The 26,349-nt window shown below is 50.0% G+C and overlaps 1 protein-coding gene across 3 annotated transcripts in view; it reads left to right on the top strand.

Annotated features, from left to right (window-relative positions):
* The first annotated feature begins 13,855 nt into the window (after nucleotides 1-13,855).
* Nucleotides 13,856-26,349, top strand: part of GPBP1 (GC-rich promoter binding protein 1) — a 51,737-nt gene continuing 39,243 nt past the window's right edge. Inside the window, exons 1-2 of one of the 3 annotated variants that reach the window (XM_084880993.1) lie at nucleotides 13,856-14,235; nucleotides 14,960-15,930. The gene's annotated coding sequence lies outside the window, so the exon portion shown is untranslated. The remainder of the gene's footprint in view (nucleotides 14,236-14,959; nucleotides 15,931-26,349) is intronic. The other 2 variants (XM_084880994.1, XM_084880995.1) reach the window with 2 other exon arrangements.

The raw sequence follows: 26,349 nt of genomic DNA, 5'->3' as shown, positions 1-26,349 counted from the left end.
TGTGACACCCGTATTCTCACTCGGAAGCTTCTCCCAGGAGGAATGAAAACATGTCCACGTGGAGACACGCGTGTATTTTCACGCAGTTTAATCTATAAGCATCCCAACTAGAAACACTCGAAGCCCGTTAGCACCGGCACGAACAAGCAGACGCCGACAGGTCCATGGGATGGATCCCAGCCACCATGACAGACAGAACGGCGGCAACCACGGCTGAATCGCAAACGCTCTGTGCTGAGCAGGCCCCGGAGGAGTCACGCGGTTCAGCTACGTTTGTACAAAGTTCTAGAAAAGACAAAGAGGCACCATGATTCTAGGGCACTGGAGGTCCGGGCAGGGGCCGCCTCTGACCTGACCGGTGCTCACCGGTGGGATGGCCGGAGAGAGATGTCTGGGCGGTGAAGATGGTCCCTGCAGCCTGGGCCGGAACGTTCCCAGGTCCACCGCCTGCCACTTCCCCTGTCTGTGCCTCGGTTTCCTCATCCGTAGAACGGGACACCAGTGAGGAGGAGGACAGCCCTGCCGCACTGCTGCCCAGGTGCCACGAGTGCTCGGGGTGGCAGCTGGCACGGAGTAAACGCCACACCCGTGACCGGCAAACCGCAGCTCTCGAGCCACATGCGGCTCTTTGGCCCCTTGCATGTGGCTCTTCCATAAAATACCACAGCCTGGGCGAGACTAATATGAAGAAGTGGCGTTAGCAGAAGTTTAAGCTTAAAAAATTGGCTCTCCAAAGAAATGTCAATGGTTGTGCTGTTGATATTTGGCTCTGTGGATGGGTGAGTTTGCTGACCATGGGTCTAGACCACTGTTCTCAGAGCAAAGGGCAACTCCTCACCTTTAAAATGATTCCTCCCTGGGATCTGACTCGCTCTAGAAATGCTGGCCTTGAGAAATCGTTTTACTTTAAAAATAATAATAATAATAATATATTCACTCATTTTCTTAATTTATTTTATTGATTTCAGAGAGAAAGGGAGAGGAAGAGAGAGATAAATGATGAGAATCACTGATTGGCTGTCTCCTGCAGGCCCCCCACCTGGGATCAAGCCCTTGACTGGAATCAGGTTCATAGGCCGATGCTCAACCACTGAGCCACGGTGGCTGGGCCTTGCTTCTGCACACTGCACAAGGACCTCTCCTTCAGCTCCCACGGCCGGCCTGCCTCTCCTTCAGCTCCCATGGCCAGCCTGCCTCTCCTTCAGCTCCCACGGCTGGCCTCTTCCTGTTCCACAGGATCTGTGATGGGGAACGGAGTGAGGAGACACAGCAGCACGAAGGCCAGAGGCACAGGGACCGCGCTGGGAGCCCGCCTGAGTCCGTGTGCTGTGGCCTCACACTCACCTGCCTGGGATCTTAGGCTGTCCGTCTGAGAAGGAAATCCCCTATTTTATAAAAATTTTCTGCCGTTTCTCAGATGGCCTCTTATTCTAAAATTGTTTGCTTTCTAGTCTGCTTTAGCCTGTTTGAATAATGATGAAGATAAACTTAGCTGTATGACCTTGTAGGCCGGGGACTAGATATGCCATAATCTCCATGCCATGCCAGGTGCATTTTTTTTTAATTGGATAGAACTGTATTGTTTTCAAGGCCAGCATGGAGATAACCACTCAGTGCACACAGGGCTGGCTCTTTAATAAAAAGGGAAGCTCTGCTTGTAGCCTCGCTTAGGGTTTGAATTCACTTTCTCTGAGCCCATCGCGATGAATAAAGCGAGTCTCTCCAGACTCTCCTCCTGCGTTGTTTGATTGTTCGGGAACTCTGTGAAAGTCCACGTGCTGACGACAGAGACGAGGCGCCCGGTGGGGTCAGGACGTGGCCTCTCTGACCTGCTGTCCCTGAGAGCAGCCAGGCCCTGAGCGCTCGGGGAGAGGACACTGAGGGGTGACTGTGGCGACCGCACCTGCAGCCTGAGCTGAGCGTCGGTGGGGCTGTCGGGGAGTTTCGACGTGAGCAAAGCGACTCTGTGCTAACCTGAAGGCTCTGCAGAGTGTGGGGTCTGGAAGGCGGGGATAGGGGGGTCCCCCCACCCATCCTGGCGTCTCTTTCCCTAGCAACGTGTTCTGGCAGCAGCGCTTTTGTTCTTGCGGGAACCAGCCCGGCTCGTCTGCGGGCTCAGGTTTGTCCTCCCGTGAACAGGAGCACCTCGTAGGCAGCCCGGACTTCGTCCCTTCCCCGTCCTGGCCTGGGACGGCCGTGCGGCTGTCTGTCGCTCGCTTGCAGCCTGTTAGTTATTTATTTCAGTGTTTAAGAGGTTCTGTCCTGTGTGTTATTGGCTTTTGAAATTACAATTCCCACCATGTATGAACCTGGGCCACAGACATTGCTGACAAAGGTAGAATCAGACTCCAAGTGCAACCCTGCGGCTCACCCCTCCCCACTGCCCCCCTGCAAAAAAAAAATAAAAAAAAAATGACTCCTCCCAAGGCTCTGAGCTGTCCGGTGGGGGCTCATCAGGTGCGTCCGTCTGTAGCCCCTGCTCCTCCGGCTCGGCTTTGCTGGTCACTGTGGAGGCGGCCGCAGCGTTCGGACAGCTTCACGCCTCGGGCTGAGGAGAGGTAAAGCCACGCGCAGGTCCCGGCGTGGAGGGCGAGCCTCCCAGCACAATGACAGCCAAAGGCTGTGGCCCTCAGCTTGACTTTATGGTCTGAACCTGTGGTCCCAGGTGCCTGAGTGAGGTCGGCTGTGGGAGGTGCAGCAAGTGCTGCCAAAACGAAGCTTGACAGAGTTCAGGTGCATGGAACTGAGTAGATTCGAAACCCACAGGAACACTGTAAACATCTCGACCACGCCCTTGCTCTGCCTCATGGGATCTGGCTGTAAAATAAAGACTCGGCTTGCAGGCCCTGGCGCTGTCTCTCCATCTGAGAGCAGTGTCCCATCTGGCCCCAGCTGTACTCTCCTGCCTGTCTCCTGTGATCCTTCACCTCCCCCCTCAGGCTCACGCGGGTGTGTGTGTGTGGTGGGGGCGTGCTGGGCGGGGTTCAGTTACAGACACGAGCTCTGGGGCGGGAACACGGGTCTTAGTTTCATCTTCCTCTGAGCGCTTCTGCACTTCTAACGTGTCTCAAAGTTAAAAGAGAAAATGCGATCATGTTTGTTGTTCCAAATCCTCCATAATTTTACAACGAGCGGCAGTTCCCTGACAATGTCAGTGCCCATTTCCCGTGCTGGGACTGCCGACCTTCTCCAGGTTTATGGAGGTGAAGGAGCCCGAACCTGAGCTCAGAAAAGTATCTCATTTGAAAACAAGTGACATCAGCCCGGCCGGCGTGGCTCAGGGGTTGAGCACCAACCTATGAGCCAGGAGGTCAGGGTTCACTTTGTGGTCAGGTGCCGGAAGCCGATGATTGTCCCACTAGCAGAGAGATGTGGACGGGGAATCCCGAAGGCTGGTCAACCTTAAATGCTCTGAAAGGTCGGAGCTAACCACTTATTGTTTAGTTGAGACATTGGTAGCTGAAGCAGCCTCCACCTGTTAGTCTTATGTAAATCCCTGCTGATTGGCTATTATTGGAATTGCCTGCCTAAAGGACATAGGTGTATCCCATAACCTTAATAAAGGATGGCTAGGCCAGAGCGTAGTCCTCCCCCTAGAGGCGGGCTCCCGCCTGGCTCCCAATGTTCCCAATTTAATACTTTCCTAGTCTCTTTCATTTGTGGGCAGCCTCCTCCAGAACCCGAATCCTGAACCTGAACTTGAACCACAAGGGACATGGAAGGGGTTCCCGCAGTCGGGGCACATGCCCAGGTGGGCATGATTCTCATCCCTGATGTTTCTGTCTCTCTCTCCCTTCCTCTCTGAAATAACAAAAAAGATATTTTAAAAATACATTATTAATACCAATCTTTCTGATCTCCCCCAAAGTATTCTTTTTTAAAAATACATATATTTTATTGATTTTACACAGAGAGGAACTGAGAGGGATAGAGAGTTAGAAATGTCGATGGGAGAGAAACATCGACCAGCTGCCTCTTGCACACCCCCCACTGGGGATGTGCCTGCCACCAAGGTGCGTGCCCTTGACCGGAATCGAACCCGGGACCTTTCAGTCCACAGGCCAACGCTCTATCCACTGAGCCAAACTGGTTTCAGCCCAAAGCATTCTTATGCCTGGCTCGCCATTCTGCCATAAAAGAAGAGAACAGAGCAGAAAGCGACACCAGGTTCCCAGATCAGTCAGGGGCCGAACAGGACATTGGCACAGAGTTCGATTTTAGGATAATCAGATCCTTCGAACACAAGTGCAGCACGTTTAGTCAATGTGAACACCTTCCCGAACTGGGCCATTTTAACGAACAGCGCCAATCACTTCAAAAGCTGTTCCCTCCCATAAAACAATTTTCCTTTTCCTTTGGGTCTGTAGGCAGCAGAATGCTTTTGGCAAATTCATTTCTTCGCCCAATTTATGGGCAATAAAGTCTCTACAGAAATGTCTGCCTGTTTCCTCGGACCCAGGTGCCCCTCCTGGGTAAGTTGTACTCCTGGTTCTTGGCGATGGAGGAAGGACGTGGCTATCCCCAGGAGGCAGGGGTTTCAGATTTGGGCTGGCCCGGGGCAGGCAGCAGAGGCACCTGGGAAAGGAGGAGCCTGCCGTCACCTGGGGGGAGAGCTGATCCATAAATTCCTGCTGGGAAGGTCACGGGAGGCCACGCCTCGGCTGCAGTGAAAGGCGACCTTTGCACTGAGCAGCCCCATCCCTTACCCCTGTGCCCTGAGGTTAACACAACTTTGAGAGGCCGGTTTCTGAGACCCCTCGGGGCACGGCCCTCCCCACAGAGCCCTTATCTTGTTCCCACCCTCCTTGCCTTCTCCCATCTTCATCGAATCTTCTTCTTTCTTCATGCTTTGTTTTGTTTTTAAGTATATTTTATTGATTTTTTTACAGAGAGGAAGGGAAAGGGATAGAGAGTTAGAAACATCAATGGGAGAGAAACATTGATCGGCTGCCTCCTGCACAACCCCCATTGGTAAGGTGACCAGACATCCCGCTTTTGGTGGGACAGTTCAGATTTCTAACAATTTGTCCCGCGTCCCTCGGCGTTTTAAAAAAAATCCTAATTTTTGGAAAGATTCTTTTAAATCTTTTGGACTTTCTTAAAACGCCGAGGGACGTGGGATAAATTGTTAAAAATCGTAACTGTCCCGCCAAAAGTCTGGTTACCTTACCCACTGGGGATGTGCCGGCAACCAAGGTACATGCCCTTGACTGGAATTGAACCCGGGACCCTTCGGTCCACAGGCCAACGCTCTATCCACTGAGCCAAACCAGTCAGGGCTTTCTTCATGCTTTTATTGATCTCAGAGAGGAAGGCAAAGGGAGAAAGAGAAAAACATGATGAGAGAGAATCATCGATCCGCTGCCTCCTGCACGCCCCACAACAGGGATGGAGCCCACAACTCGGACCTGTGCCCTGACTGGGAATTGAACCCTGACCTCCTGGTTCATAGGTTGACACTCAACCACTGAGCCATGCGAGCCTGGCTCATGTAACCATCTAGTCACTGCCTTCCTGCACGTCCTGTTTCGCTCAAACACAAACACTCTGCAGGCTGGAAAGGCGGCCGGAGTGGTGGGCCTCCACGTGGTCCCGAAGGGGCTTCCTCCCCCTGGAAAGCTGTTCTGGCCAGGGATGGAGGCCAGAGGATGGAGTCTGTGAGCTGGCGCTGGGAGCCGCAGTGAGGGGGAGGAGGGAGGTCAGGGGGAGGAGGGAGGTCAGAGGCCTGAAGGGAGGGTGAGGGCTGGGAGTCGGTGCTGAGGGTCGAGGGAGAAGAGGGCACAGAAGTCAGAGGTCCTGGGTTTGGAAACGCCTCATCTGTAATTGGGCTGTCAGCACGGCTCGGCTCTGGGCCTTTCTACAGGGGAGCCCCCTCACGCAGGGAGATGCCCCCCCCACCCCCAAGCCAGGTCCCTAAAAGGAAAGGCTGAGGCCCACTGGACAAGGCGACTTGGCAATTCCATCAGAGTTTGGCCTTCTCGGGATCAGGAGATGGCCTCGGTTCATTAGCATTTCTGTGAGGAGGCTCCTCTCTGTCCGGGAGGGAATTCCCCTTAGGGAGGGAGTGGAGGGCTGGGTGGACGGGAACCAGAGCAGGGAGAGGCGGGAGGGGCGGGAGGTGCCCTGACCTTCACCACCTTCCCGGAGGCCAGCCTAACGGCCGAGCCCTGAGGGCCTCTGGGAACTGTGTGGGCGTTCTGATTGTCACAGAGAGAGCATTCAGTAAACTTACAGTCAATCAACCATCTTCTTTTAAAAGATAGACACAGTGTTTCTTGCTTGGCTGTAACGGAGTTTGCTGGGAGAGCAAGTGCTGGTAAAATGGAGGAAATCGGTGCTTTCCACCTGGCCCGCGGGGCGCAGTAGCTGAGCGACGACCTCTGAACCTGGAGGGAACAGGCCCGAGTTGTGGGCTTGATTTCAGGCTCGATCTCCAGTGTGGGGTGAGCAGGAGGCAGCTGGTCAATGATTCTTAACATTAACGCTGTTTCTCTCCCCCCTTCTCCCTTCCCCTCTGAAATCAATACAAATATATTTTAAACAAACAAACAAAAAACCCAGGTACTTCCCTTTGTGGGAAACTGTATTAAGAAACATGCAGAGCCGAAACCGGTGTGGCTCAGTGGATAGAGCGTCGGCCTGCGGACTGAAGGGTCCCGGCTTTGATTCCGGTCAAGGGCATGTATCTTGTTGCGGCACATCCCCAGTAGGGGGCGTGCAGGAGGCAGCTGATCGGTGTTTCTCATCGATGTTTCTGGCTCTATCTCTCTCCCTTCCTCTCTGTAAAAAATCAATACAAATATATATATATATATTTTAAAAAACAAACAAACATATTTTATTGATATTTTAAAAAATCAATACAAATATATATATATTAATATTTTATTAATATTTTACAGAGAAGAAGAGAGAAGGATAGAGAGTTGGAAACATCAATGTGAGAGAAACACCGATCAGCTGCCTCCTGCACGCCCCCTACTGGGGATGTGCCGCAACAAGGTACATGCCCTTGACCGGAATTGAACCTGGGACCTTTCAGTCCGCAGGCCGACGCTCTACCCACTGAGCCAAACCGGTTTTGGCTACAAATATATTTTAAACAAACAAAAAACCCAGGTACTTCCCTTTGTGGGAAACTGTACTAAGAAACATGCAGAACTTTAAAAAATTTTTAAATATATTTTTATTGATTTCAGAGAGGAAGGGAGGGAGAGAGAGAAACAACCATGAGCAAGAATCATGGATGGGCTGCCTCCTGCACACCCTACACTGGGGTAGGAGCCTGCAACCCGGACATGTGCCCTGACTGGGAAGCGAACCGTGACCTGGTCTCCTAGGTCGACACTCAACCACTGAGCACAGCGGCCAGCAGTGAAACATGCAGAACTTCAGAAAACAACGTGCACCTCGCCCAGAGCGGCTCCGATGAGGGTCACCCACTGCTGCCATCGCCTCTGCAGCCTTAGCAGTCAGTGACTCCGAGCGCTGAGGCATGTTCAAATGTGAACTTTATTTGGGCGCAAACGTGATTGGAGTCGGCAGCCTCTGCTTCTGCCCCCCTGGGGAGTGGGGGAAGGGGACTGTGGACAGAGCGGGCGGGAGGAGGAGTGACACGGATGAGAACAGCGGGCTGGCTGTTACAAGCCCCGCTCTCGGGGGACGGAGGGCTCCCCGCCCGGTGACCTCCGAGGTGCGGGCCAGGCCAGCGCTGACCTCTGGCTTCAGAGTCCGTTTCTGAGGAGCCAACACCACCACAAGTCCCACCTTCATTGGGCGGCTCGAGGCTCAGCACCAGCGCAGCCCTCCTGGGCCTGTTGTCCTGTTTGGCGACGGGACAGACATAGGACAACGCCCTCAGGCATTCCAGGGGCTGCGCAGGCACACATCGGGCTGTGTGTGCGTGACAAACCACTTGCGGTTTGTTACAGTGAAGGGCACCACAGCGTGTTATTGTGGAACCTGGAAGGAGGGTGAGGATACGGAGGGCGGGGACCTGCCGGCCACAGGGTAAGAGCTTTTCTCGCTGTGATCCATGGAGCCCTTCAGAACATCATGAAAACCTGGACAGCTCCCGCTACACGTGAGCGGACACATTTGCCAGAGCGTCTGTGTTTCACATATGCACCCGGGCTCGCTGTCAGGGGCCGTTTGGAAGAGGAGGTGCATGAGCCGTTATGTACGTGCACGAGGCTCGGTAGCCTGCAAACAGAAGCCCCTCCCGTCCCAGATCTGTGCGTGGAAACCCTGTCTAGAGGGTCTGTCTCAGGACAGCATCTTGGGCGTGACCTGTCGCATCCTCAGTCACTTTCAGCTACGATAACGGCCAGTCTGCCCACAACCTCTATCCCGAGCTCAGCCCCTGAAGCTGTCTCCTCCCTCAGTCCTCCAGGTGTTAAACCTGTGGTGGGAGGGAGCAGGGCGAGGTCAGGTTTTCTCCATTTTGCTCGCCCCCTGGAGGGTGGTGGAGCTGCATCGCCCCCTGGTGTTGAATTCGGAGGGGGTGGGCGAGGGCGCCTGGCTGTGGGCATAGGGGACTGGGGGTTGTGACCCACAGGGGGCCCTCTGGAGTGGACAGAGGCCACAGGCTGGCCCTTTTCGAGAGGCTTCACACCACGTCCCACCTCAACAGGCCTAACGTTAGAAACTGTGTCTGCAGGCTCTTACTGGCCTTTGTCCTGCCACGCGTGCCCCTCCCTCCACCCCTGGTTTTGATGGTGTCCCCCCTTGACCAGACTCTAGCCGCTGCCTCGGAGCCTTTCTCGGCCAGGCCTCGACCTTGGCCCATAAAGATGCGAACGAACGCTGACAGCAGTTCCCACGTTCAGGGCCAGGAGGGCCCGGTGAGGCCGGGAGAGCTGCCGTTCCGGCCACGGCCCCCGCCCCGGGAGGCAGGAGTCCACTGCGATAAGGGCAGTGACACACCGGCTGGACTCCATGCACCAACCCCTCCGGATTCTTGTAACTTTTCATTTCCTGGACTCCCGCAGTCCCAGCTCCCTCCCCAGCCCACATCCTCCCTGTGAAACGCCGGGCACCTCGGCATGATGGGCGTCCAACTGGCCACCCAGGACGCTCCCCTGCTGGGCAGCACCGCTATCCACAGTCTGTCCTTCCCACTTACATATTTTTAAAATATATTTTTATTGATTTCAGAGAGGAAGGAAGAGGGAGAGACAGAAACATCAATGATGAGAGAGAATCACTGATTGGCTGCCTGGGGATCGAGCCCACAATCCGGGCATGTGCCCTGGTTGGAATCAAACTTGGGACCCTCCAGTCTGCAGAGCGATGCTCTATCCACTGAGCCAAACCAGGCAGGGCTGTCCTTGCCACTTTTGTCCACCTTGTTTGCCAGAGGCAGCGACCGGTTCCCACCAGCTCTGTGCTGGAGCCACAGCACCCCTCCAGGCGTCCTCCTGAGCGAGCCCAGGGGCCTGCCTGGAGGACACCTCTTAGGGGTCACTCGGGACCTGACCTTGGTCGAGGCCGTTCCCAACACAGTCGCTAGGTTACCCGTGGGGCCAGGAAAGACCTCACAGCCGGAGACAGGGCCGGAGGCAGGCGTCCTGTGTGTGCACATGTCCCTCTTCCTTGTCTCAGCGCGGCCTCCATACCCTCCGCCGTGTCTCTGTGGTTACCCGTCCACTTGTCCTTTGCCCATTGCCAAAGTAATGGTGGGTGTTGGACAGCCATTTCTCCTTCCTTCTTACCATCAAATCTTTACTTATGTTTTTAGCCCTAACCGTTTGGCTCAGTGGATGGATAGTCGGCCTGCGGACGGAGGGGTCCCAGGTTTGATTCCGGTCAGGGCCATGTGCCTTGGTGATGGGCATATCTCCAGTGGGGCTGTGCGGGGGGCAGCTGGTCAATGTTTCTCTCTCATCGATGTTTCTGGCTCTCTATCCCTCTCCCTTCCTCTGTGTAAAAAATCAATAAAATATATTTAAAAAATAAAAAATAAAGATGACATACATCTTGTCAAAGTTAAAATGACACTATCAGTTTTCATTTTTTTTACATAACAAATTTTTTAATTGAAAGAAAATATTTTCTCTCTTGTAGAGCAGGTTTCTCCCTAAAACGTTTCTCTTCAGAATGCTTCTGTTGCCTCCCTCCCTCCCGTCCTTTGCTGTTCCAGGTGGTGCTTATGGGACACCTGTGTGCCCAGCATGGTGGCAGGCACGGGGGACACAGCAGGGGACAAGAGGGCATGGACTCTGCCCTGGTGAAACCCACTGAGGAGAGGACCCATTAAAGATCAGCACAAAGCTGTGACACTGGCCGGAAAGAGCAGCATGCACATTTTTTAAAATATATTTTATTGATTTTTTAAAATATAATTTATTGATTTTGTACAAAGAGGAAGGGAGAGAGATAGAGAGTTAGAAACACCGATGAGAGAGAGTCATTGATCAGCCGCCTCCTACACACCCCCCACCGGGGATGCGCCTGCAACCAAGGCACACGCCCCTGACTGGAATCGAACCCGGGACCCCCTCAGTCTGCAGACCGACGCTCCACCACTGAGCCAAACCGGTGGAGCAGCATGCACATTTTGAAGAAAGGAGAAAGGCCGTGTCATTTCTGCTTTTCTCCTGAAGTAGGAAATCAGAGCATCAGGTCCTCTGTGACCCGGGAGGGCAAAAGCAGGGCCACAGTCCGGTGAACAGAGAGTAGGAAAGAACCTGTGCCCCCGGCAGGGGCCCCAGAGGCCGCGGGGCCGGGCGGGGCTGGTGCCTGGGGAATGGAGCCAGGTGGTTTCCGGATGCTTTAGCCGCCCACCGGCCTTTAGAGGTTGAGCTTTGGGTAGGATCTCACCGTCCAGGAAGGGGAACAGCCCTGGCTGGTGTGACTCCGTGGATAGAGCATCGGCCTGCGGACTGAAGGATCCGGGGTTTGATTTCAGTCAAGTGCATATGCCCAGGTTGCAGGCTTGATCCCCAGTAGGGGGCATGCAGGAGGCAGCTGATCAATGATTCTCTCTCATCATTGATGTTTCTAACTTAAGCTCCCTCTCCCTTCCTCTCTGAAATTAATTAAAAAATACATATATACAGTATATAGAAAGGGGGACAGGAAGAACAAATAGTGATAAAAGTGAGTGCAGACCCTAGTGAGAGTCCAGAGGAGTAAGTTCTGAGGTGTTCTTGTTTTTTTAAAAAAATATATTTATTGATTTTAGAGAGGAAGGGAGGAGAGGTAGAAACTCCAATGATGAGAGAGAATCATTTATTTATCGGCTGCATCCTGCATGCCCCACACAGGGGACTGAGCCTGCAACCCAGGCATGTGCTCTTGGTCGGAATTGAACCTGGGACTCTTCAGTCCGCAGGCTGATGCTCTATCCACTGGGCCAAGTCGGCTAGGGCTAAGTTCTGAGTTTTACGGGATGGTTGTCCACATGAGTGTTCTTTGAACAGGGTCTCTAGGGATAAGAATAAGAATTCTCAAAGTAGAGAGTGGGGAGGGGAAAGGCAATTAATAATGAAAGGGAATAATAACGGTGCAGAATGTTCAACAAGGGAAATTCTGAGAACTACACGTAGTGAATAGCTGAAGCAAGACTCAACGTGGTGGTGGTGGTGGGGTCATGTGTTTAATAAATACTGGAGAGCCCTGGGCAGTTGGGCCTAGTGGATAGAGCATTGCTCTGTGGCCTGAAGGTCCCAGGTTCAAGTCCAGTCAAGGGCAAGTACCTCCCTTGCGGGCTTCATAGTAGCCCTGGTCAGGACCCATGGGGGAGGCAACCAATTGATGTGTCTGTCTTTCCTCCTCCCTTCTTCTCTCTCCAAAAAAAATCAGTGGAAAAATATTGTCCATGAGGATTGACAAAATAATAATAATAAATAGCCCAAACCGGTTTGGCTCAGTGGATATAGAGTGTCGGCCTGCGGACTAAAGGGACCCAGGTTCGATTCCGGTCAAGGGCATGTGCCTTGGTTGCAGGCACATCCCTAGTAGGGGGTGTGCAGAAGGCAGCTGATCGATGATTCTCTCTCATCGATGTTTCTAACTTTCTATCCCTCTCCCTTCTTCTCTGTAAAAAAATCAATACAGTACAATATATTTTAAAAAAATAAATACCGGAGAATTTAGGCTGCCTGAAAGTGTAGTAGTTGCTATGAATAGACATGAAAACCACCTCCTGGCTGTATTCAAGGACCTTTCAGTCCAATAAGAGACAGATAAGAAAGCTGTCAATCTAGGGTGGTAAGTGTAGGGACAGTGATAAGGAACCTGTTCCCAGGATAAGGGTAGAGGAAAGACAAAGTGTGAGCTCACAGCCATCAGGAAGCCGACTTATCAGACACTAGTTCCCACTCCTGATCCTTGATTGGTCTATCCTCATGACTGACCCAAAAGGCACTGTCCTGATTGGCCAGAATACAGCCATGTGATTGGTTGGAGCTTCGACGTTTCCATTGGTTGGGGCAGGCCACAGTCATATTGGGAGAAGCAGAATTCTAGGAACGCCTTCATAAGAGCTTGCTCAGATGGCAGGAGCACCCTGCAGGCAGGCAGTTTGGTCTAGACCAGTGGTCAGCAAACTCATTAGTCAACAGAGCCGAATACAACAGTACAACAACTGAAATTTCTTTTGAGAGCAATTTTTTTAAACTTAAACTTCTTCTAATGCCACGTCTTCAACATAGACTCTCCCAGGCTGTGTATTTTGTGGAAGAGCCACACTCAAGGGGCCAAAGAGCTGTGGTTTGCCAACCACTGGTCTAGGCTTATCCCCTGCAGGTTGCATGAGAGGCCCCAGTGCAGAAATGGCTGCTAGATACATTTTTTAAAATAAGTTTATATATATTATCTCTATACTAGAGGCCCAGTGCATGAAAATTAGTGCGGGGGGGGGGGTTTCTCAGCTAGCCTTCCCCCTCTCACAGTCCGGGGGCCCTCAGGGGATGTCCTACTGAAGGTCTAGTCCCCTTCCCAGGGTGGATCAGGCCTAAGCCGCAGCCTGGCTTCTGTCTGCGGGAGGCACCGGGCCTATCAAGGGAGGGTGCTGCCCCCTTCACCCCACTGCTGCTGCCTGCCCTGGGCCCTGGCAGCCACCACGGCTTGTCCGGAAGGACGTGGGGCTGTGTGGTCTAATGAGCATATGGCCCTTTATTATTATACACACGTTAGATTGATTTCTGGGCTTTCCCTCCCCCTCCCCCAGGGCACCAGCGGCTCGCCCACAACCTACAAGGCTGACTTCTCAGTGTCTGAAGGCTTTTCCTTACAACTAAGCGACTACCGGACATTCTTTTAAAACCGCGTGGGCGGCGTGGGGCAGAGGCTGTGGGCTCGGCACCCGCACCCACGGGCACCCACACCCGTGGGCACCCGCACCCACGGCCATCGCTCGGGGCCCCTGATCCTCGGAGTCCGCGCCCCGCGCCCAGGAGCGTCCTGCGGCGGCAGCGCCGGCTCCCGCACCGGCTCCGGCAGGCGAAGGGCTGGGCATCGCGCCGGACGCCGGCCGGCCGGCTTCCCCGCCCGGAGCGGAGCCCCGCGTCCGCCCGTCCCACCGCCGGACCCGGCGGAGGCGCGCGGCTGCCCGGCTGTGGGCTGCGCGGCCGGCGTCCCGCCCTCGTCCTCGGGGGCCCCCACCGACGAGGCCCGGGGCCGCCCCGGGCGGGGCAGGGCCCGCGGAGAGGCGGGGTGGCGGGGAATCCCCTTCCCCGAACCTTCCCGATTGTTCCCGCGCGCACGTCAGCGGCAGGGGGTGATCCCCGCTCCAGCTGTGCTGACGTCACCGCGGAGCCCCGCCCCCACCAGCCCCGGGGGCTCCTCGCGGCCCCGCCCGGCGTAGCCACGCCCCCAGCGTAGCCGCGCCCGCTCCGCCCCCGCCGCCGGCGTAGAGGGCGGGGCGTCTCGGCGGGGCTTGTGCGGCTGCGCGTCCGGAAGGTTCCGAGGTGGAGGAGCTCCCCGTGCGCCCCGCCCAGTCAGCTCCTGCGCTCGCGGCGCCGTCTCCACAGCCGGCCTCGCTCCCGCCGGTCCGCGCCCCGCCTCCCTTCCCTTCCCCTCGGCCCTCCAGTTCCGTCCCGGCCTCGCCGCCGCCGTCCCTTATCTCGCGAGACTTGTCCCAGAATCTTGCGGACCGGGTCGGCGCCATTTTGGGACGGAGACTGGTTGTGGGGGAGGGAAAAGCGGCAAAAGGGGATTATTCAAAGTACCGAGCGCCTCGTCCCGGACCCAGCGCCCGCACCCCAGGCCGGGCACCTGCGGGGGCAGAAGGTAACGGGGTCCGGGGCCCGCGTCGGCGCCGGCGAGTGGGCGTCGGGCCGGGGTCGGGGCGGCGTTGGCGGCGCGCGGTGCGAGGTGCCCGCGGACCGGGCGCGGGAGCGCGGGGGGGAGCGCGGGCCGGCGCGGGGCCTTGGCGGCTGCGTGGGCCGGGTGGCGGGACGGCGGGGCCGCGCCGGGCGCTCGGGGCGGGCCGGGACCTCGGCCGCTGCCGCTCCCGCCCGGTCTGAGCGGCCCTGCGTGGCGGGCGGCGGGCGGGCGCGCCGGAAGGAGCTGTTTCCTGCGTCCCGGCACCGGGGCGCGCTCTGCCCCGGAGGCCGCCGGCTCGGGGAGGCGGCGCCCGGCCCCCCCCTCTGCCCTCGGCCTGCGGCTCCGCGGGGCGGGCTGTCCGAGCGGCGGGGACGGCGCTGGCCCCGCACCTGTCCGCCGCCGCCTCCCGGTGCCTGGGGCGGGCCCGCGGCCGGTCCTGAGGTGGGAGCGCGGCCGGGAGGCGAGGGCTTCCTTACGTAACCGCGGCCCCGCGCCCCTTCCCGCAGCGCCGCCTGCCCCCGCGCCCGCCCCACGGGGAGCCCCTGCTCCCTGGCCGCGCCCCGGCCCCGCCAGCCCGGCCCCCGCGGAGGGGCCGCTCCTCAGGCCCCGCTCCCGGTGGGTTCCAGCTCCGCTTCCAACCCCGGTGTAACGCAAGTTTGTTTGTGTTTTTCCCCCACAACTTTTACAGGTGACCGGAATTACTCAGGTGTGAGAATCCTCTGCCAGGGCTTGTGTTCGAGGCCCCGGGGAGCGCAAGGGGCCATTTTGGAATTACAGTGCTTTCGGATGCTTTTGCCCCAGAAGTTGTCTGAAATTGGCGAGAGCCGTCGCTGAGGCGAATTGATAGCGAACGGCCCCGCGAGCCGCTTAAACAGAAACCCAGGCTTCGTCAGTCTTTCGGTTCAAACGGATTATATAACCGGTTCAAGTGTTTCAGCTGCTGCTTTGTTGTTTTTGTGTTTTGTGTTTTTTTTCTTTTTAGGGGGGCCTTCCCCGCCCCTGTGGTGTTTTCAGCCGAAACTGTCAGCGATGCTTGATTTTCGCGTTGGGTAGTTTCGGAAGTTTCCAATTACTGTTCAACTAGCAGCCGAGGTCCCATGGCCGTTTACTCTCACCCCCGTTAAAACTTTCAGGAATTTCTGACCTCAGCCCTGTTCATGTCACAATGGGCCGGCTTCTCTGAATGAAGACACTGAGAGAGACCAGTTTTTTTCCTTTTATCTTTTATTTACGTGGAAATTTAAGATGTTGCGGTTTCCCAGCGGCACGGCAGTGTTGAGATAGCTGCGTCTCTGTATGCTGCTCAGGAATGCTCTTCAGATGTGAAATTTTCTTTTTGTTTTTGCTTTTTGGGCCATAAGTTGGATATTTCATCTCGAGTGGATAAGTACAACACTGACAAGTACATGGAATAATAAAGAAGACTTGTAATCTTACATCCAAGGAACTTGGCTAATTCTGGAGATAGCCATATGAAAACTTTAAAACTGAAGTATGGGTAGCTGACTTGAAGTAACTCTATGTCAAATAGTCATAGGTTAAGTATCTTCAAAGAACTTGGATTCTATTTCAGAGGATACAAAATAAAAAAACAAACTGGAAAACACAAAGATAACAGAGAAAAGCCCAGCACCTTCTTGTGCAGTCCTGTTGGAATTTGTAAGTACTATATGGTGAGCATGTCAAATGGACATTTGTGAAATGTAATAAGGGTCAATTTATCCTTTGTTATTCTTGGAACCTTTCAGTTTCTCCCAATAATATTGCTCTGGACAATCTGAAAACAACTACGTATTAATTTTAAATGCAGAAAGAGTTAAAGTTTAAGACTATTTCAGATCAAACAGTTCAAATTTTAATTTTTTTGTGCTCCTAAAGTAAGAAGGTACATATGGTTATTATTCACCTTAGGATTTATGGATTTCTAGATTGGTAGAAAAAACCCCCCAAATTATTCATGTTTAAAACCTTATATGGCTTATTTTTTAATATTATATTTCATGAAGTAGCTTGTTTTAAAGCATAAGTTATATCATTTAAATCTATCATAGAAATTTAGTTTTTTATTTCTCTCCCCCCTTCTCTGAAATCAATAAAAATATATTTTAAAAACAATATTAATTGCCATGCTAGAATTTTTTGTGAGTGAATTACCTTTCAGTTTTAAAAATTGATTGACCCTAACCGGTTTGGTTCAGTGGATAGAGCGACGGCCTGCGGACTCAAGGGTCCCAGGATGGATTCTGGTCAAGGGCATGTACCTTGGTTGTTGGCACATCCCCAGGAGGGTGTGTGCAGGAGGCAGTGGATCGATGTTTCTCATCGATGTTTCTAACTATCCTCCTTCCTTCCTCTCTGTAAAAAATCAATAAAATATATTAAAAAATGGATTGATTTTTTTTTAGGGGGAGAGAGACAGATAAACATCGGATTTGTTGTTCATTGATTTCAGAAAGGGAGAGGGAGAGAGAAACATCAATGAGAGAGAATCATTGATTAGCTGCCTTCTGCACGCCCCCTTGTGCCCTGACCAGGAATGGAACTGTGACCTCCTGGTTCACAGTTCCACGCTCAGCCCTGCCTTACTTGATTGTTTTGATACGTATTTTCTTGGCATTGAAATATATAGTATTATAATATTAGTAGTTATTGGAGCAGTGACTGGGCTCCTGCTTATCCCCCTTCATAAGTACCTCTTTTTCTCCTATCTTGTCTCCCATTTTTTCCTCTTGTGCCTAAACTATAGGTCTAAAAATAACAATCACAATGGCTAACATCTATAGATTGTATCATGTTTTGCGATGTACTTTACGTGGTATATCTTTTTAAAAAATATATTTTATTGAATTTTAATAAATTTTTAATAAATTCAATAAAATAACTTTTAAATAAATTCAATAAAATAACTATTAATACTATAATACTCTATAAAATTAGAGGAAGGGAGAGGGATTGACAGAACCTGGGACCCTTGAGTCCGCAGGCCGATGCTCTAGCCACTGAGCAAAACCGGTTAGGGCTACATGGTGTATCTTAATTCTTACCATAATCGTATGAGAAGAGTACTGTTACAGTGACATACGTGAGAAAACTAAGATTTAGGGAGACTGAGATGGGGGCAAACTTAACTTGGTTAGGTCCAAGGATAGATTGGCATCTTGACCAAATCTCTAAACCCCATCCTTATGCTAGTAATCATACCATACTTACTGCTTTGTGGATTTTACTTAATTAGCTCAATTGTATTTGCACATTATCCTGATATTTTTGTTTTTCTTTTCATATGCTGCTGCTTTGTAGTTAATTTTGATTGCTATTTGGAGACAAGCTAAAAGATATCAGAGAAACTATTGGTTTTGCTGTTTAGTATAACTTGAGTTAGCCAAGTATTAAGATGTGGTGTCAGGTTATTTTGAGATCTCATGCACCCTTGCCTTTTTGCCCAGGTATGGAGCTAAATGCATGTTAACTTTGTTTGCCTTTTTCTCTGGTTTTGAATTGAGATTACAACATGGTGATAGCTGTTGACACTTTAGAATTGAGAAAGGGAGGACTAGTAGGAAAATAAGACTAATGGGAAATAATAAGAAAAGAACAGAAATGAACAGAAAGAAGGAAATAAAATTTAGAGAGTTACGGAAGTGGATAGAGATGAAAATCTCTAATCTGAAAGTAAAATTGGCAAGTGAGAATAGAACCTAAACCCCGAGCAAATTATCTAATTGTATTAGACACAACCACCTTTTCTGTTTAATTTTTGATGAAAATGTTTAGGTGACAATTTAAATCAGGTAAAAGCAGTGATGTAGAAAGTGAGGAATGTTTGGGAGTCAGAAAGGTTTTTGGTTTAGGATTTGGAATATCTAGAAAAGGGCCCATGTGACCTTGTATATTCACGTAACCTCTTTTGGCCTTTGTTTTCAATAAAACTGATTTTGTTAATTATGAACTGTAATATAGATGGAAAGTTTTATTAATCAGTATCATAGTCTCTGAAATTACCTTTTGTTACTTTTTAAAATAATTTTACTTTGTTGCATTTATTTTTAAAAAATATTTTTAGTGATTTCAGAGAGGAATGGAGAGGGAGAGAGAAGCATCAATGATGAGAGAATCATTGATCAGCTGCCCCCTAGTGGGTGGGGATCGAGCCTGCAACCCAGGCATGTGCCCTTGACTGGAGCCGAACCCAGGACCTTTTGGTCCGAAGGCTGATGCTTTATCCACTGAGACAAACTGATTAGGGCTCTTCTTGATTTTATTTTATTTATTTATTTTTTATTATTATTTTTAATATATTTTATTGATTTTTCACAGAGAGGAAGAGAGAGGGATAGAGAGTTAGAAACATCGATGAGAGAGAATCATTGATCAGCTGCCTCCTGCACACCCCCCACTGGGGATATGCCCGCAACCAAGGTACATGCCCTTGCCCGGAATCGAACCCGGGACCTTTCAGTCCGCAGGCCGACGCTTTATCCACTGAGCCAAACCGGTCCCGGCTCTTCTTGATTTTAATTGGCTGACCTGCAATACTTATTGGGGCCCTCCCTCCTCATTTCCAGTTTCATTTATTATTCTAGCTTGGTCCTTGGCCAAGGAAATCGCCTGTTAACTCACCTTTTTGCCTTTAGTTCCATTCTCTTGTCCCCATAGTCTCTCCTGTGGCCAGAGAATCTATCTAAAGTATAGCTTTTGGTTTTGTTATTTTAGCAGCCCTTAGGGTTGTGTATTTGGCATGCTTAGGGAGAGTAGGTTGAAAGAGATGTATTCCTGGCCTCTCCTAACCTCCCAGTGTTTTGTGTGTCAAGAATTTCTAACATTACGGTAATTCTTTTTGGCTATCTGGATGGGTGTGGAAGACAGTATAGAGAATTCTCTGAAATGGATAGTTTTAGGGGATCAGGTCCATAATTTTCAATAGAACCCTCATGAGAAACAAGTTAGAATTACTGATAAACCTTTAGTGGTTAGATCTCTCTCTCTCTCTCTCTCTCTCTCTCTCTAAGTTTTATCTGCTTGCTTTTTTCCTTTTTGTCAGTTATCCCACCTATTAGTTATAGGCTTTTGCTCTGTATCCCTTCAAGTAATTGCTAGTTTCTGCATCTTTTTTGCAAGAACAAGAGTTTTAACCTCCTAGTTAAATAGGTTGTTTCCTTTTAGAAAGACAAAAATTCTAAAAATGAAAAATCAGGAAGTTACCTTTACATATGCATACTAGTTAAAGAAATTAGTTTGCTTTTCAGTGGACATTAACATATATCCTTTTAATGAGTGAGGTTTTTAAAAAAAATATATTTTATTGATTTTTTACAGAGAGGGATAGAGAGTTAGAAACATCGATCAGCTGCCTCTTGCACACCCCCCATTGGGGATGTGCCTGCAACCAAGGTACATGCCCTTGCCCGGAATTGAACCGGGAACCTTTCAGTCCACAGGCCGACGCTCTATCCACTGAGTCAAACCGGTTTCGGCTAATGAGTGAGTTTTTAAAGAATAATATTTTTTCAACATTGTTTCTGTAGGTAAGAAACTTGGGAGTTACCAGAGTGGTTCTGGTTCCCTCCAGGTCTTGCATAAAATCTTAAGACATTGGCCAAGGCTGCAGCCAATGGAAGGCTTGACGGGCTGGAGGATCTCCTTCCAGGTGGTGTTCTCATTGGCTGGCAGGTTGATGCTGGCTTTTGTCCGAAGGACTCAGTTCTTTATCCTGTGTGGATGTCTCCATCCAGCTGCTTGAGTTTATTTCTTTCTATAAAAAATATTTTTTTTTTATTGATTTCAGAGAGGAAGGGAAAGGGAGAGATAGGAATATCAATGATGAGAGAGAATCATGGATTGGCTACCTCCTGCAAGCCTCATACTGGGGGGATCCAGCCCTCCACCCAGGCATGTGCACTGACCTGGACTCCCGGTCATAGGTTGATGCTCAACCACTGAGCCATGCTGGCCTGGCCAGCTGCTTGAGTTTCTTTGTAGCATGGCAGCTGTGTCTCCCAGAGCAAGTGACTTGAGAAAAGGGATTGCCCTAGTCCAGTGGTCAGCAGACTGAGGCTCGGGAGCCACATGTGACTCTTTGGCCCCCTGAGTGTGGCTCTTCCACAAAATACCACAGCTTGGGAGAATCTATTTTGAAGAAGTGGCATTATAAGAAGTTTAAGTTTAAAAAATTTGGCTCTCAAAAGAAATTTCAATCGTTATACTGTCGTGATTTGGCTCTGTTGACTAATGAGTTTGCCGACTACTGCCCTAGCCGGTTTGGCTCAGTGGATAGAGCATCAGCCTGCTCAAGGGTCCCAGGTTCAATTCTGGTCAGGAACACATACCTTGGTGGTTGGCACAGTAGGGAGTGTGCAGGAGGCAGCTGATAGTTGTTTCTCGTTCATTGATGTTTCTAACTCTCTAACCCTCTCCCTTCCTCTCTGTAAAAAAATCAAAATATATATTTAAAAAAAAGGGATAGGTGAGGTGTGGTGCCCTTTATAACCTACCTATTCGTAGAAGTCACATTCTTTTAGTTAGAAGCAAATCATTAAATCTAGGCTGCATTCAGGGGAGTGAAGTTAGACACCTTGTTCTTTCAGAGTTATTTGTGACATTAAAAATCACAGTAGGAGGTAATCCCTCACACCCCATAATTGTCAATATAACTGACTAAAATTTTCGCCCCACAAATAGGAAATTGAACTATTATAAGTTTAGAGAAGAAAGTGTGTTCTAAATTTAAATGAATTCAGAAGGTTTAAATCCTTCTACCTTTCTAACCAATGCATGAGACGGAGGGATTTTCCAGCCCCTTCACACTAATCTCCCAAACAGTATATGAGGGGTAATAAACACAAAATTGACCATCTTATGGTACTTGTGAGCATACAGTTCAGTGGCATCTAGTCCATTACAATGTTGTACAGTCATTTCCACCATCCATCTCCAGAATTGCATCCAATTAAGCATTAACTTCCAATTTTTCTCTCTCTTCCCAGTCCCTGTAATTACCATTCTACTTGGTATTTCTATGAATTTGTTTACTAAGTACCTCATTGTGCACTATTTGTTCTTTAGTGACTGGCTTATTTCACTCAGCATCATGTCCTCGAGTTTCATGCATGTTGTAGCAAGTGTCAGAATTTTCTTTTTTTTCCTTTTTTTTAAAATCAATCTTTATTGTTCATATTATTACAAAGGTTCCTCATTTCTTCCCCCCTCCACGAGGTTCCCACCCCACCCTCCGCCCCCTCCCCATCCCCCATTGTCCTCATCCATAGGTGCAGTTTATGTTCAGTCTCTTCCTCCCTCCCTTTCCCCGATAGTAAATCCCTTTTCAGATAGTAAATCAGTTACTTAGCATTTTCTCATATCAATAATACCTCCACATGCCCAATGATACATTTCACACAAAAGACATTTCCAAATAGGTCAACCAGCCTCATCCAGGCCCCACCCAAGGCACTCACAGATCAACACTCCAGCCCTATACTAACTCAACACATCCAGATCTAAGCCTTCATCACTTGATTCAGCAGATCCTCAAGTTCCCACAAAAGTTTCCAGCCATGTCTGAGAGGCAGCCGTGGGCAGGGACAGGCGAGGAGCGAGCTGTTTCGGGCCTGGCTGCTCCGGGCCTGGCTTCTGTTGCTCTGGTTCGTTCCACAACCAGCTGCTCCGGGTCTGGTCACTGCCGCTCCCGACCTAGTTGCTCTGGACTTGGCTGCTGCTGCTCCGGGCCTGGCCGCACCCGACCTGGATGCTCTGGGCCCGGCTGCTCCGGGCCTGGCCGCTCCCAGCCTGGCAGCTGCTGCTCTGGGCCTGGCCACACCAGACCCGGCTGCTCCGGGCCTGGCCGCTCCCAGCCTGGCAGCCGCTGCTTCAGGCCTAGCCGCAGACCCGGCTGCTCCGGGCTTGGCCACACCAGATCCAGCTGTTCCGGGCCTGGCCGCTCCCAGCCTGGCAACTGCTGCTCCGGGCCTGGCCGCACCAGACCGGGTTGCTCCGGGCCTGGCCGCTCCCAGCCTGGCTGCCACTGCCCCAGGTCTGGCTGCTCCAGTGCTGGCTGTTGTTGCTCTGGTTCTGGCCGTTGCTGCTCTGGGCCCGGTTGCCACTGCCTTGTGCTGGGCACTCTAGGCCTGGCCACCGCTGTTCCAACATTCTGTCCTTTTTTTTTTTTTTTTTTTTTTAAACGCATATATGTTGCAATGTTGGCTGGTGAGTTCAGTTCTGACTTAGTCTTTGATTTTTCAAGATCTTTGTATTCTTTCTTAAGTAATTTTACTATCTTTTGCTCTCACTTGATTTCTTCACATTGAGAACTTCTTTGGTTTCTTCCTCCTTGTCCTGGGAGCTCAGCAGGTTGGCCTGTGGCACCCCTTTGTTCTCCGCGGGCTCCCGTGCTGCTCCAGCCTGTTGCCGGGGTCAGCGCCGCCCAGGAAGCAGCCCAAGGCCTTGGCTCCGTTGCCCGCACTCAGAGGTCGAAGGCTCAGGGGGGGCCCCCCCCCTGTCCCCCCCGGGGGCCCCGTCGCCCAGCTCCCTGCCGGCGCCTGGCTGGCCGGTGTTCGGCAGGGGCTCCTGCTCCCTGTCGCATTACTCCAGTCTGGAGCTTTTTTTTTTCTCTTTCCCGCTAGGGGAGTCTAGGATCAGAGTCAACAGACTGTCCTCTGCGTGCAGTGCGCGCGACTCTGGGGGCTCCGCTTTTCGCCACTCCCCTGGGATTCCGCCTCACAGCCCTGTCTCCCCCTCCTCGAGCCTGGGTCCCCAGGGTCTGGTCCAGGACTGGGGTTCAGAGCAGTCGAAACTGGGGCCCAACACAGCCAGGGCTCCCGTTTCCTTCCCTCCAGGGCAATCCCGCATCAGAGTCAACATTCCTTCCCTTGCAAGCAATGTGCGTGACTCCGGGGGCTCGGCCTTTCGCCGCTCTCCCAGGACTCCACCTCACAGTCCCGTCTCCCTCTACTTGAGCCTGGGTCCCCAGGGATTGGCCCAGAACTGGGGTTCAGAGCAGTCCGGACTGAGGCTCAGCGCCACCAGAGGCCCTGTTCCTTCCGGCTAGGGTAATCCAGCATCAGAGTCAACATTCAGTCCTCTGCGCGCAACGTGCGCGCGACTCTGGGGGCCCTGCTTTTTGCTGCTCGCCTGGGATTCCGCCTCACAGCCCCGTCTCCCCCTGCCGGAGCCTGGGTCCCCAGGGTCTGGCCCATAACTTGGGGCTTAGCGCTGCCGGTTCGGGGGTTCAGCCCAGGCTGGGGGTTTTATTTCCTTCCTGCTGGGGAACGCCAGGCAGCACCCAGCTCTCTTCTCCTCTCCGGCTGCGACCTCTCCGCGCGCGTGCGAGCTCGCAGCATGTCTCCGTACCTTAGGATTATTCAGCTCCTCTGATTTTCCTTCTGGTTTTCTCTTTCCTTCTTGTTGTAGAATTTTCAGTCAGTCGACTACCTGTAGCTCTGGGCGATGTCCACTCTACATTTTAGTTGTATTCCATTGAAATTGTTGTGTGCTGCTGCGGTTAGGTGTCTACCCGAGCAGCCATCTTGGATTCTCCTCAGAATTTTCTTTTTAAGACAAATTTAATGTGTGTATAGACCACATTTTGTTTATACTTTTATCTGTTGATGGACAGTTGGGTTGTTTATAGTGCTGCCAACCCATTGGTGTTCATATATCTGTTTGAATCCCTGCTTTTAATGCTTTTGGTTATATACCCAGGAGTAAATTTGCTGGATCATATGGTAATTCTATGTAATTCTTCCAGGAACTTTGTTTTTCATAGGGGCTGCACCATTTTTTACTTCCATCAACTGTGTACAGGGTTCCAATTTCTTTACATTCTTTCCAACATTTGTTATTTTTTGTGTATTTTTAAAGTATTATTTAATTTATTGATTGATTTTTAGAGAGAAAGGCGGGGAAGAGGGAGAAAGGGAAATACCAATTTGTTGTTCAATTATATTTTTTTGCATTCATTGGTTGATTCTTATATGTGTCCTGATCTAGGATCAAACCTGCAAACTTGGCTTATCTGGACCAACTGAGCCATTGAGCCTAGGGCTCGGGTGTTTTTGATAATAGCCATTTCTAATGGGTTTGAAGTGGTATCTCGTTTTTTCTTTTCTTTTTTTTTCTTTTTCCACTTATCGGCTGCCTCCTACACACCCCCTTCTGGGGATTGAGCTTGGAACCCGGGCATGTGCCCTTGACTGGAATCGAGCTCCAGACCCTTCAGTTCGCAGGCCGACCCTCTATCCACTGAGCCACACCAATTAGGGCAATGTGGTTTTGATTTGCATTTCCCTAGTGATTAGTAATGTCTTTTCATGTGCTTAGGCAATTTGTATACCATCTTTGGAGAAAAGTTTATTTAAGTCCTTCAGCCATTTTTTAAATCAAGTTGTTTTTGTTGTTGAGTTGTAGTTTTTTGTGTTCTGGATATCAAAACCTATAATAATGAGCAGATCTTGATAACTAATATTTATCAGTGCTTATCTTGTTCCAGGCAGTGTTCTAAGTCTATTAAGTATATTAAAACCTCATACACTGTGTGTGGTAAGGCCCTATTGTCATGTTACAGATGAGAAAATGAAGTCAGGGGATTTTAAGTTACTTCCCATATAGCCAGTAAGTGATATTTCTGGATGCATGCATTCTGTATCCACAGTCTAGCCACCTAATCAGTATGGTTCATAGTTATAATATTTAAGGTGGTGATTGGAGGAAAGTACAATACTATTCTGTTTCAGGAACTTAGAAAATATTCTTAGCAACTACATTTTGTTTTCCTTATGATGATAGTTGTGACTTGCTTCAAATACACCCTTCGAATGGTCTTGATTTCAGAAGTATTTTCTTTTTGGCACAATAAATATTTATATAGTATCTCAGTTTTTCCCAATTACCTTGTGAAATAAATGCTCTTTAATGGTTTTAAGAAACTTAGTCTGAGATTAAATAATTTACTCAAGGTCCTCAGTAAGTGAGGGAGCCAGAATTTGAATTGTGTTATCTGTAGTGTTCTGTTAGAGTTAGCTTTCCAGTATTGTAAGTTGCAGAGCAGGGCTGTACAGTACAGCTTTGTCAGATAATGGACGTGTTCTGTTTCTACACTGTTCCTTGTGGTAACTAGCCAGTAACGAGCATTGAAATGTGGCTATTGCAGATAAGGAACTGAATTTTAAGTTTTATTTAATTTCAGTTAAATTTAAATAACAAGTATGGCTACTAGCTGCCATAATGGACAGCATGACTTTCAATCAATGATACAGAATTTAATTTTACCCATTCTAGTGGGTGTGTAGTTTGAATTTGCATTGTAGTTTGAATTTGTATTTCCCTAATGATGATGTTGAGCATCTGTCTTTTTACATGCTTTGGTGAGGTGTTTGTTCACATCTTTTGCCCATTCAAAAGCACTTGTTTGTGTTGAAAGAATTCTTTTTTTTGGAAAGAACTCTTTATATATTACTTGGGTATGTGTATCATATTATACAAATCGTTTGCAAATAATTTATCCCAGTCTGTGGTTTGTCTTCATTTTCTTAACTGTGTTTAAGAGTAGACATTCTAAATTCTGAGGTAAAATTGGTTAATTTTTGTTTCAAGTTTTGTGCTTTATTGTGTCCTAGGAAATCTTTGACTAACCCAAGATCACAGGAGTTTCTCCTGCTTTCTTTCAGAAATTTTGTTTAGCTCACATTTATGTCTGTGTCTTTTTTGCATGTGATACGAGGAAAGGGTTGAGAGGTTCTTTTTCTTTTCTTTTTTTGTAGATGTCCAGTTGTCCCAGTTCTGTTTGTTGAAAAGACATTGTTTCCCATTGAATCACTTTGAAATAACCTCTGTTGAAAATCAGTTGACCATATGTGTGGACTCTTCATTGGTATATATGTATTATGTCATTTATATTGAGCAGCAGTTGGTAAATAGAAAATATAGCATTTGACTTTTTAAAATTTATTTTAAAGCATGATTGACATATTTTTGTTTTCTAAAATCTGCCATAGGAAATTTGGATTACTAATAAAAGGGGAAATTGTTTTTTATGGGCATGTGAAGAAAGACCTGTTGCAAAAGAATGCCATTTTGAATTCATAG

The sequence above is a fragment of the Pipistrellus hanaki genome, assembly GCF_964339955.1.
Source record: "Pipistrellus hanaki genome assembly, chromosome: 4".
NCBI classification, from domain to species: domain Eukaryota; kingdom Metazoa; phylum Chordata; class Mammalia; order Chiroptera; family Vespertilionidae; genus Pipistrellus; species Pipistrellus hanaki.
Note: the sequence above shows the minus strand (reverse complement) of the source record. Positions and strands in the feature narration are given on the sequence as shown.